The sequence below is a fragment of the Chrysochloris asiatica genome, unplaced genomic scaffold (assembly GCF_000296735.1).
Source record: "Chrysochloris asiatica unplaced genomic scaffold, ChrAsi1.0 scaffold00040, whole genome shotgun sequence".
Classification (NCBI taxonomy): Eukaryota; Metazoa; Chordata; class Mammalia; order Afrosoricida; family Chrysochloridae; genus Chrysochloris; species Chrysochloris asiatica.
This window is the reverse complement of record NW_006408558.1, coordinates 14,245,241-14,255,947: the sequence shown is the minus strand read 5'-3', so window position 1 is coordinate 14,255,947 and position 10,707 is coordinate 14,245,241. Positions and strand designations below refer to the sequence as shown.

The 10,707-nt window shown below is 49.6% G+C and overlaps 1 protein-coding gene across 1 annotated transcript in view; it reads right to left on the bottom strand.

Moving 5' to 3' along the window:
• Positions 1-10,707, bottom strand: part of SHANK2 (SH3 and multiple ankyrin repeat domains 2) — a 604,092-nt gene that overhangs the window by 529,152 nt on the left and 64,233 nt on the right. The window lies entirely within an intron of this gene.

Here is a 10,707-nt window from a genome sequence, read left to right as displayed (position 1 = left end):
CTTTTGAGATGGTTGAACATCAACAAATTCTTTTTAGCACAGTTACTCTGGGTATTCCTTCTAGCAATGACCCTAGTACAATTGAATTCAGGCAGCGGGAGCCCAAACTTAAAGAAACGGGATTTTATCTAGTCCTCTGGTAGCGTAGTGGTTACGAATCAGGCTGTGAACCTCAAGGTCAGCAGTTTGAAACTACCAGCTGCTCTGTGGGAGAAAGATGAGGCTTTCTGCTCCCGATTGCCAAGGGCAAAGGAGCACCTAGTGTGGGGAAGCGTGGCAGAGACCACCTTGCTTGAATGGTCAGCATGTGATTCCTCAGGAGCGGGGCAAGCGGTCATCATGAGTTAGCGGACGGGACCCAGGGGATGACAAGAAGACATCATCACTTTTACAACATTTCTGCTCCAAATGCATGGGACAACGACCAACGAGCAACAACCCCAGAGGGAGGAACATCCTACAAAACAGGAATCTTCAAAGCGCAAGGTCACGGGGATCAAGGACAGCTGGAGAGACCCTTGTTGTTGTTGTCAGGTGCCATCGAGTCGGAACCGACTCATAGCAACCCCATGCACAGCAGAACGAAACAATGTCCAATCCTGGGCCAACCTCACTACCGCTGCCACACTTGAGTCCATCAATGATGCCACCTGGCCGATCCATCTCGTTGGGGGTCTTCCTCTTTTTCTCTGACCCAGCATGACATCCTTCTCCAGCGACTGTTCTCTCCGGACAATATGTCCAAAGTAGGCGAGACGAAGCTTAGCCATCCTGGCCTCCAAGGAGCACTCTGGCTGCACTTCCTCCAAAACAGATCTATTGGTTTTTTAGCAGTCCATGGCACTTTCAGTATTCTCCTCCAACACCACAACTCAAAGGCATCAATTCTTCTACGATCTTCCTTATTCACTGTCCAGCTTTCGCATCCATATGAGGCTATTGAAAACACCATGGCTTGGGTCAGGTGCTCCTTAGTCCTCAAGCTGACATCTCTGCTCTTCAACACTTTAAAAAGTTCCTGTGCAGCAGATTTGCCCAGTGCAATACGTCGTCTGATCTCTTGACTGCTGCTTCTGCATCTTGATTGTACCTTGATTATATCAGGATTGTATCAAGATTGACCTAGAAATTTAAAGAGACAGTATAGACAAACCCAAACGGCCACCACTCATCTGTCTGTCGTGCTATGGTGGTCTGAGTTGCTGTGATTCTGAGGGCTATGCCACCGGTGTTTTAAATAACCAGCAGGGTCACCCATGGGGAACAGGTTTCAGATGAGCTACAAAACAAAGACAGACTAGGAAGAAAGAGTGACAAACTACTTCCGAATCGCTAGTCAAGGGACAGCAGTGAGGGAGGGAGGTGATTAAGGAGCCAGATCGCCCAATCACTAAAGCGCTCTGCTGATCACAGAAATGTCAGCGGTTCAAATCTACCAGCTGCTCCTCGAGAGACAGATAGGGCAGTCTGGGGACATAAAGATGACAGTCTTGGGAATCCCATGGGGCAGTTCTACTCTGCCATGTAGGGTTGCTCTGAGTCAGAACTGACCCCACAGTACCAGGTTCATTTTGGTGAGGCGATGGTTAAGCATTCAGCTACTAATGAAAAGATTGGCAGCTCAAACCTAGTAGCCGCTTCATGGGAGACAGATGGGGTGGTCCGCTCCCGTAGATTCACAACCTGGGCCAGTTCTAGTCCGGAGTCGATTCGGTGGCAGTGTGTTTGGGAGACCACTGGCAGAACTGGGGGGCTGTGTCTGAGAACAGGGTCTACAGGAGGTTTCTACCGTATTCTTGCACATCTTGTATACACTTGGAAAATTAAAAAGGGAGTCACAATGAGAAATTAACAAAACCCAGGACTAGCATGATACAGTGGCCGGGTGTTGTTGTTTAGTGCCGTTGAGTCGGTTCCGACTCATAGTGACCCCGTATAAGGTTTCCAAGGAGCAGCTGGTGGGCTTGAACTGCCAACTTTGTGGTTGGAAGTTCAGTGCTGATCCTACAGCACCTACGAGTCTACAGTGGTCTGAGCAGCTATGAAAAGATCCAGCAAGTAAGACATGGATCCCCCACCCACCTGGATAAACAACGTTAGTCCTTTACAATGGTTTTCAAAAGCGTGGTATGGTTCAACAGAAGGACAGCGAATGCATGAAATGCAAGATGAGAAAAAAAGAACAGAAAAGAAAATCCAAACCCCTTCTAAACAACTCTTGTAGCTCCCTGGATGATACAAAGAGTTTGTGGTTCATTACTAGCATGAAGGATGAAGGTTCAAGTCCACCCAGAGGTGTGTTGGAAGAACGTCCTGGTGATGCGCTTCCCCAAAAGCAGTCATTGGAAACACTGTGGAGCACATTTCTATTCTGACATGCATGAGGTCCACAGAGATCTGAACCCACTTCATGGCAATTGTTAAAGTGAGCCAACCAAACTCTCCTGCATTGTAACCACTCCCAGAGAGGCTTTTTTGGAAAGTTGTTCTGGGACTCACCCCATACATGCTCTCCCCAGATCTCGTGTGTAATTAGAAAGCCCCCCTGCCAGAATTCTGAGTTCACTTCAGTTACACGTAACACGAACACCTGCTTCCCACTAATCACCCACCTCAGTGTGGATTAGAAACAAGGGTCTCCTTCTCCAAGCATTGCGCTGCTAATCACAAAGTAAGCGATTCAAACCCACCAGCTGTTCCGCAGGAGACGTGTGAGGCTGTCTCTAAACTCCTAATCTACTTTGTGCTATACATGGTCTCGACGTGTGGAATGAATGCCTGGCCAGTGGGTTTACTTTGGTTTTTCCTTCAAGCACTTTGCTGCCATCTGCTGGACACTCACGATAAATCCCTAACCTCACAGCAAAGGTAATAGTACCTCCTGCTGTTGTTGTTGGTCCTGAGTCACAGAGACCTTAATACTGACCCTCCACTTTACCAAGCATGACGTTTTTCTTCGGGGACTGGTCCCTCCTGACAACTCGTCCAAAGTACACGAGACCAAGTCTCACCATCCTCGGCCGAAGGCTGTACTTTACCCAGGACAGCTGTTTCATCTGGCAGTCCATGGTACTTTCAATATTTTTCGCCAACCCCGTAATTCAAAGGCATAGATTCTTCTTCCTTATTCATCATCCAGCTTTCACACGCATACGAGGCGAATGAAAACACCAAGGCTTGGGCCAGGCGCATCTGAGTCCTCAAACATAGTGCAAGAGGTCTTTTGCAGCAGATGTGCCCAATGTCATTTGATTTCCTGAGTGTTGACTGTGGATGTAGCCAAAACGAAATCCTTGGCAACTTCAGTCCTTTTTCCATTGATTATTGAGTGACGCAGAGGTGACTGTACGGGCAGCCAAACAGCAGGGATCTTTGGGACGGGGCCACCGACACTACGAGACTCAAAGTACATGTAGACCTTTCTCCTGAAGCATGTGGATCGCTAACCTGAGTGGGCACATTACAGTCAAAGAGCAGACGCCTGGCAGCGCAAACTAAGTTGGGGTGCAGGCAGCTTTTGCTCACAGGCCAATACCCTTGGTGTGGCTTATGATGGCTACTGGTGGCCCTGGATGGTGCTGTCCTCAGAGGCAGCTGTGAGCCGTGTGGTCGACCCGTGGGGAGGTGAAGGCAAGGTACACTGATGGGTCAGGCATCGCATGAGAGAGCAGACTGAGGTGGCAACCAGAAAGTGGTCAGGGATGTTTGTGTTAGTTTAGGTCAACTGGTATCCAGCAAATGATGCTGAAATACAAAATACGTCTTGCTTTTGTTCCAAAAGGAAGTTACATGGATGGATGGATGGATAGATTAGATAGATAGATAGATAGATAAATAATAGATATAATATAGATAGATATAATATAGATAGAAAGGAGCTCTGGTAGCATAGTGGTTACAAATCAGGCTGCGAACCTGAAGGTCAGCGGTTCGAAACTACCAGCTGCTCCGCGGGAGAAAGATGAGGCTTTCTACTCCCGTAAAGACTTACACCCTCGGAAACCCTATACAGGGTCGCTATGGGTCGGAACCGACTCGATGGCACATAACAACAACAACAACAATATAGATAGATGGACAGATAGACAGATAGATGAGATAAATGCATAGACAACAGACAGACAGGTAGACAAGTAGATAGATACACAGATATATAGATGATAGACAGAGGTAGACAGGAAGATAGACAGATCATAGATAATACACACACAGATGACAGACAGACAAGGAAGATGAAAGATAGATAGATAGATAGATAGATAGATAGATAGATAGATAGATACACAGGTAGTAAGACAGGTAGATAGTTACATAGGTGACAGACAGGTAGACTGGTCGATAGCTAGATATACAGATAATAGATAGATAGATAGATAAATAGATAAGATAAATGCATAGACAATAGACAAACAGGTAGACAAGTAGATATATACACAGATACATAGATGGTAGACAGAGGTAGACAGGGAGATAGATACACAGATAATAGATAGATACATAGATGATAGACAGGTAGATAAGGAAGATGATAGATAGATAGATGGAGCTCTGGTAGCGTAGTGGTTACGAATCGGGCTGTGAACCGGAAGGTCAGCAGTTCGAAACTACCAGCTGCTCCGCGGGAGAAAGATGAGGCGTTCTGCTCCCGTAAAGATTTACAGCCTTGGAAACCCTATTCAGGGTCGCTATGGGTCGGAACTGACTTGATGGCACTTAACAACAACAAATAGATAGATAGATAGATAGATAGATAGATAGATAGATAGATAAACAGAGAGGTAGATAGATGACAGATACATAGACAAATAGATAAAGATAGATACATTGTAGATACATAGATAAATACATAGATGACAGATCGTAGACACAGACAGATCATAGACACATAAACATATAGACAGATACATACATACATACATAGAGACATACATACATAGATATACAGACAGACAGCTGCTTTCGTGTGAACACCAACTCCTGACAACTTTATGTACAATGAGGTAAGCATCACCCCCCCGTCAGTCCTGCGTCATCTCAAGATCAGCTGCATGTTCAAATCCATCACTGCGCGATTGTGTGCGTCCATCTCCCCGGAGGCATCCCCTTCTCCAGCGACAGATCCCTCTTGAGGATGTGTCCAAAGGAAACGTGCTGGACAATGCTCTGAATCCTGGTGAGGCACTGTAGGGTCAGCACTGGACTGGGAACCACAAAGGTCAGCAGTTCAAACCCACCAGCTGCTCTGTGGAAAACCTATATCGATAGGGTCGCTCTGAGTCGGAACCAACTTGACGACAGTTAACAACCACCACAACCGTTTTTCCAAGTAGGCTGCTAGGACCTTCTTCCTAGTCTGTCTCAGTCTGGAAGCTCAGCTGAACCCTGCCCACCAGGGTTTCAGCGAAGCTTCCAGCATCCCAGCAACACAAAAGCCACCACAGAAGGACCAACTGACAGAGGGCCCAAGAGGAAAAAGAGCTGCAATTGGAAACCCAAAGCAACGGTGTTTGCTTACTTTCCCTGTTGAGTTCATTGCTTTTATGGTTTCTGGGAATCTGCAGATTCTCTGAGATGCCGTGGGTATCATTCACGCAGATCGGAATTTCTGGCCTCTCCACCCTCTTGGTTTCCATCTCTGCTGCTCTCTGTCCCTCAGAACCCCTGTCCCCCACCACCGGCCCCAAGGAGTCCGGGCTCATGGAAGAGACAGGTGCTGTGGGCCTCAGGGGCACACACTGGTGACCTGGGGGCTGTGGGTGCACCACACATTGTACCTTGTTTTATTGAGCTCTGTAGATACTGTACTTTTCTATAAGCTGATGGTTTGTGACAATCTTCCACCAAGCAAGTCCACCTGCAGCTCCCTTTGCAACCGCACATGCTCACTTCAAGTTCCTGCGCCACACTTTGGACATTCTCACGAGATTTTATTTCAAACGTTTTCCTCATGCTCTTGCATACTTCATAGACTGCCGCTGCCACTGAGTGGATTACAACTCACGGAGACCCTCCCAATAAATCCTCATGGGAGCGGCAGCCTCCTAGTGGCTTTGCACTGAGAACCGTGTGGTTAGCAGCCCAGTGCCTGACCCACAGCACCACCAGGTGTCCTTAACAGACTATGTGGCTGTTGCTGTTACATGCCGTCGAGTTGGTCACAACACATAGCAACTCTGTATAGGGTTTCTGAGAAGGGCGGGTGGGTTTGAACTGTGGTCCTTGTGGTTCGCAGTCCAATGCTTAGCCTACAGTGCCACGCCAGGGCTCTGTAGTGTCAATACAACGTAGTGTCAACACCTCTCATATGCATGGGGGAACTAAACGATTCACCTAACTTGCTATGCTCTGATAGTCCCTGGTTTGTGATTGACCCGAATCGCTGAGGCTGGGCTGCACAGAACAACCTCCCAGGTGGATACAGAGCCAAATCCCAGCTGCCATCAAATTGGTCCTGACTCACAGAGACCCCACACGTGTCAGAACAGAGCTGGGCTCCCTAGGGTTTACAATGGTTGATTTCTTGGAAGCAGATACCACGCCTTTCTGCTAAAGTACATCTGGGTGACCTTGAACCTCCAGCCTTTCAGTTAGTAACGAAGTGTGCTCATAATGTGCACCACTCAGGGACCCCCAGGACAGAGCAGACCCTCTAACAACTGGGCACAGCTCATTCCTGTAGCTCTGACAGTGGGGACCAGCGATGCGTGGGCGCTCCTGACATGTGCTGGGTTGGGGGCAGGACAGTGGCCAGGAGCAAAGGAGCAACGTGGAACCCAAGGTGTGATCGCTCCTGGTGAGGACCCCAGGCTCACGGAGGTTAAGTGTCTTCGTCTGTAGGCGACACTCAGCCCACCATGACTGATGACCCCTCTACCAATGCCAGAGACGTGGAAGCCCACCTTTAGTCCTCATCCATGACACAGTGTACCCCATGTTTGGGACCCCCAGATGTCCTCCTCTGCCTCCCTCCCTTTGACTGTTCCTGATTTCAACCATGAACTACAATAAGATTGTAATCACAAATACTGTGTTTGCCTGAACTCCGCGGTAGCAAACTGTGGAACCCTGGCAGGGAACGGGGACACCCCGAGGTGCAGTCAGTAGGTCAGACATATGGGTGGCCTGGGCCCCCGAGCTTGAGGCTGGAGTCTGAGGTGGAGCAGTTTTATGGGGACTGTGTGCTTCACCATTGGAATCTCCCCTAACTCTGGGTGGCTGGTGTCAGAATTCACTGCAGGTGTTAAGAATCTTTGCAAAGAAGCCACAGCTTTCCCCTAAACCTGACCTAAGTGGGCTTGCATTGTGGGTGGTTTTACTCTTTTCTCTTTGTTTCTCTGAATTTTCTGAGACTTCCGTGGTGACCAGGTGCTTTGCAAGGCAGGTCTCTAGCAGCACAGTGGTTAAGAACTCAGCCGCTAACCGAACGTTGGGCAGTTGGAACACAGCAGTCACTTTGTGGCAGAGATGTGGCAGGCTGCTTCCCTGAAGGTGACACCACTGAACCCCTATGTGCAGCGTGACATTGTCCTATAGTGTCACTGCGACACAAAATCAACTCAGTGGCAGTCGGCTGGGTTTGGAGGGCAGTGGCAAAGGGGATTTGCAGACGGTAAGAGCTCAAATCTGCTGCCCAGTGGAGTCAACTGTGAAGTCTTCAAGGCAGTCGGACAAGACAGCGGCAGCTTGGAAAGCACACAGGAACTGCAACTAAATCAGAAGCAACTGGGGAGAACCCTTGAAAGATCAGAGGCCAGGCAACTGAGGGAGCTCTGGGCACGGGGGCCAGAGCACAACTTATGTCGTGAATAAGTGGACGGACTCTTAGACAAAGAATCACAAATGTGAGAATTCCAAGGGGGATCAGAGCAATGGTCCACCTGGGCGCACCCCAAACCCTCCTACCCTGGGTTTCTTTCCACCAGGAGTGGAGAGAGACTGAGGACCTGGAGTGCTTGGTCTAAAAGCCTGGAGCAGAAATGACCCAGGCAATGCTGGCTGTGTAGTCTTGGGAACTCTCACATCCCTTCTGGGCTGGAGACAGAAATCCAGGGTGATACAAGGAAACAAAGGAGGACCCCAGGCAGCTTCTGGGGCAGTGGCTGCTGGAGGCAAAGAGGAAGCTAGGAGGACGTCCAGGAGGTGGAAGGCAGCCCAGGGTAACAACAGCACTTCCAGCTCAGGTCCCTGCAGGAGGGCAAACAGTCTTCAGACTGGGAAGGAGGGCTCTCCCAACCTGCAGGAGGGACAAGCAAACACTAGAGGGCAGGCACTTAGCTGGGACTGCAGTGGGCCAGGGGTGCAGAGCCAGGAGTCCACAGCCCTAGGAAAGCTGCCCAGCTCCAAACACACACACACACACACAGAACTCACAGCACAACACACGTAACACACACAGGTATAAACACGTACCCGCACACACAGAGAACACACACTGGTGCAGACACGTACCACACACACATGGAACTCACAACACAACACATGGAGAACACATGGGGACAGACACGTATCACACACAGAACTCACAACACAACACACGGAGAACACATGGGGACAGACACACATCACACACAGAACTCAAAGCACAACACACAGAGCACATGCTGGTATAGACACGTGCCACACACACACACACAGAACTCAAAACACAACATATGGACTACACACAGACACAGACACGTACCGCACACACAGAGAATACACGCTGGTACAGACATGTACCACACACAGAATACACAACACAAAACAGAAAACACACAGTAGTACACACACACACACCACACACAGAACTGAAAACACACATATGGACTACACACAGATACAGACACGTACCGCACACATGGAGAACACACACTGGTACAGACATGTACCACAAAAAGAACTCACAACACAACATATGGACTACACACAGATCCAGACACATACCACACACACAAAGACCAGACAATACAACACACAGAACACACACTGATATAGACATATACCCCACACACAGAGAACAGACAACACAACACATGGAACACCCACCAATACAGACACATATGACATGCAGAATACACAACACACACTGATACAGACACATACCACACACACAGAGAGAACACACAACACACAGAACACAGAAATAGAATACATATCACCCACACATTCACACACAGACACATACCACACTCACAGAGAACAGACAACACAACACATGGAACACCCACTAATACAGACATGTACCACATGCAGAATACACAACACACACTGATAAAACATACCACACAGAGCACACACTAACACACACACGGACTGCACTTGGCTAGCATGTGGGACCCCTTGCCTTGGCCTCAGGCAAGGGTGCATGGGTCCAGGGAGGTGGGGCCACGGACAGCTTCAGTCACAAGTCCTGCTGTGACGGAAACCCCCCCAGAGCTGACAGGGCTGTTTTAAGGAGCAGATATTAATTCGCACATACTGCAGGTGGCGTAAAGTCCACCTGAGGGACGCAGGTGCACGATTCCCTCCTTGTGGTCTGTTGCCTGCTGACAACTCTCACGTGGTATCTACCTTGTCAGTGCCCAATCAGCTCCTGTAACAACTCAGTGGTGCCACGGCCTCATCCACACCACAAAGAAACCTATGTGCAAACGCGATCACACCTCAGGGACAGGTCTGCAGGTCATAGTTCCATCTCCAGCAGGGACTTCAGGTGGTTACGGCAAGAGAAGCCCACAGGTGACCATGGGGTGAGAAGCCTCCTTGTTACTCAAAGATCACCTGAAGGAACTGTTAGAACTTGTGCCTCCTCAGACCACCCCCACCCTTGATCTTCAGGCAGGTGTCCCAGTCAGCTACCCTAGACTCATGGATGACCCCTTCTCTGCCCAGGAACCAGCCTTAGGCTGCATCATGGGGCGCCCTGATTGGCTGGCTCTACAGGGCTCAGCCAATGGGAGGGCAGCAGAAGACAGAGCTAGGGCAGTTCTCTCTGAAAAGACCTGACCCCTGGGTAACAGGACCGGAGCTCTGGGTTCCCTCCTTGCCCTCCAGCCCCTGGGGACAGTGACCCTCACCCTACCGCACCTGCAGCTATTCCATGGCAGGCTCTTTCCTGGAGTCATCGGGGGGAGGGGGGGTTCCAGGGGGATTCTCAGGAACTCACTGCCCAACCATGGGGTCTGGAGCACATGCTCTCAGAATGCTGGCATCTCGCAGGACCACTATGCTTACGAGCACACGTCCACCCTCCTCTGTGTGTGTGTGTGTAGGGGGGGCGTATCTGGATGGTGGGGGCCTGGGAGCTCCTGCCCCTTCAAAGGGGGTATTCACCCCTCAACTCTGCCTGAGAACAGCCATGCAAACTGCAACAGGCGGTCTACCCTCCTACCTCCTGGTGCCTCTGTGACAGAAACCCAGCCCGTGGTGGCTGAAAGTACAGGCATTTCTGTTCTCACGGTCCAGGAGGCTGGGAGTGAGAAGTCAGGACGCGCCTCTCAGGGAAGGCTCTCCCTCGGTCCCTGTCCCCAGGTGCAGTCATGGTGTTTCTTTAACATCTCCACTTGGGGGCTCTTTGTCACAGAGACTCTGTCATTCTTTAATTTACTCATAAGTGACTAGGGCATGCCCACACGAGCGTGTGCCAAGCTGCCACAGATGATTAAGTGCTTGGCTACTAACAGGAAGGTTGGAATTTCAAATCCACTCTGAGGTAACACAGAAGAAAGC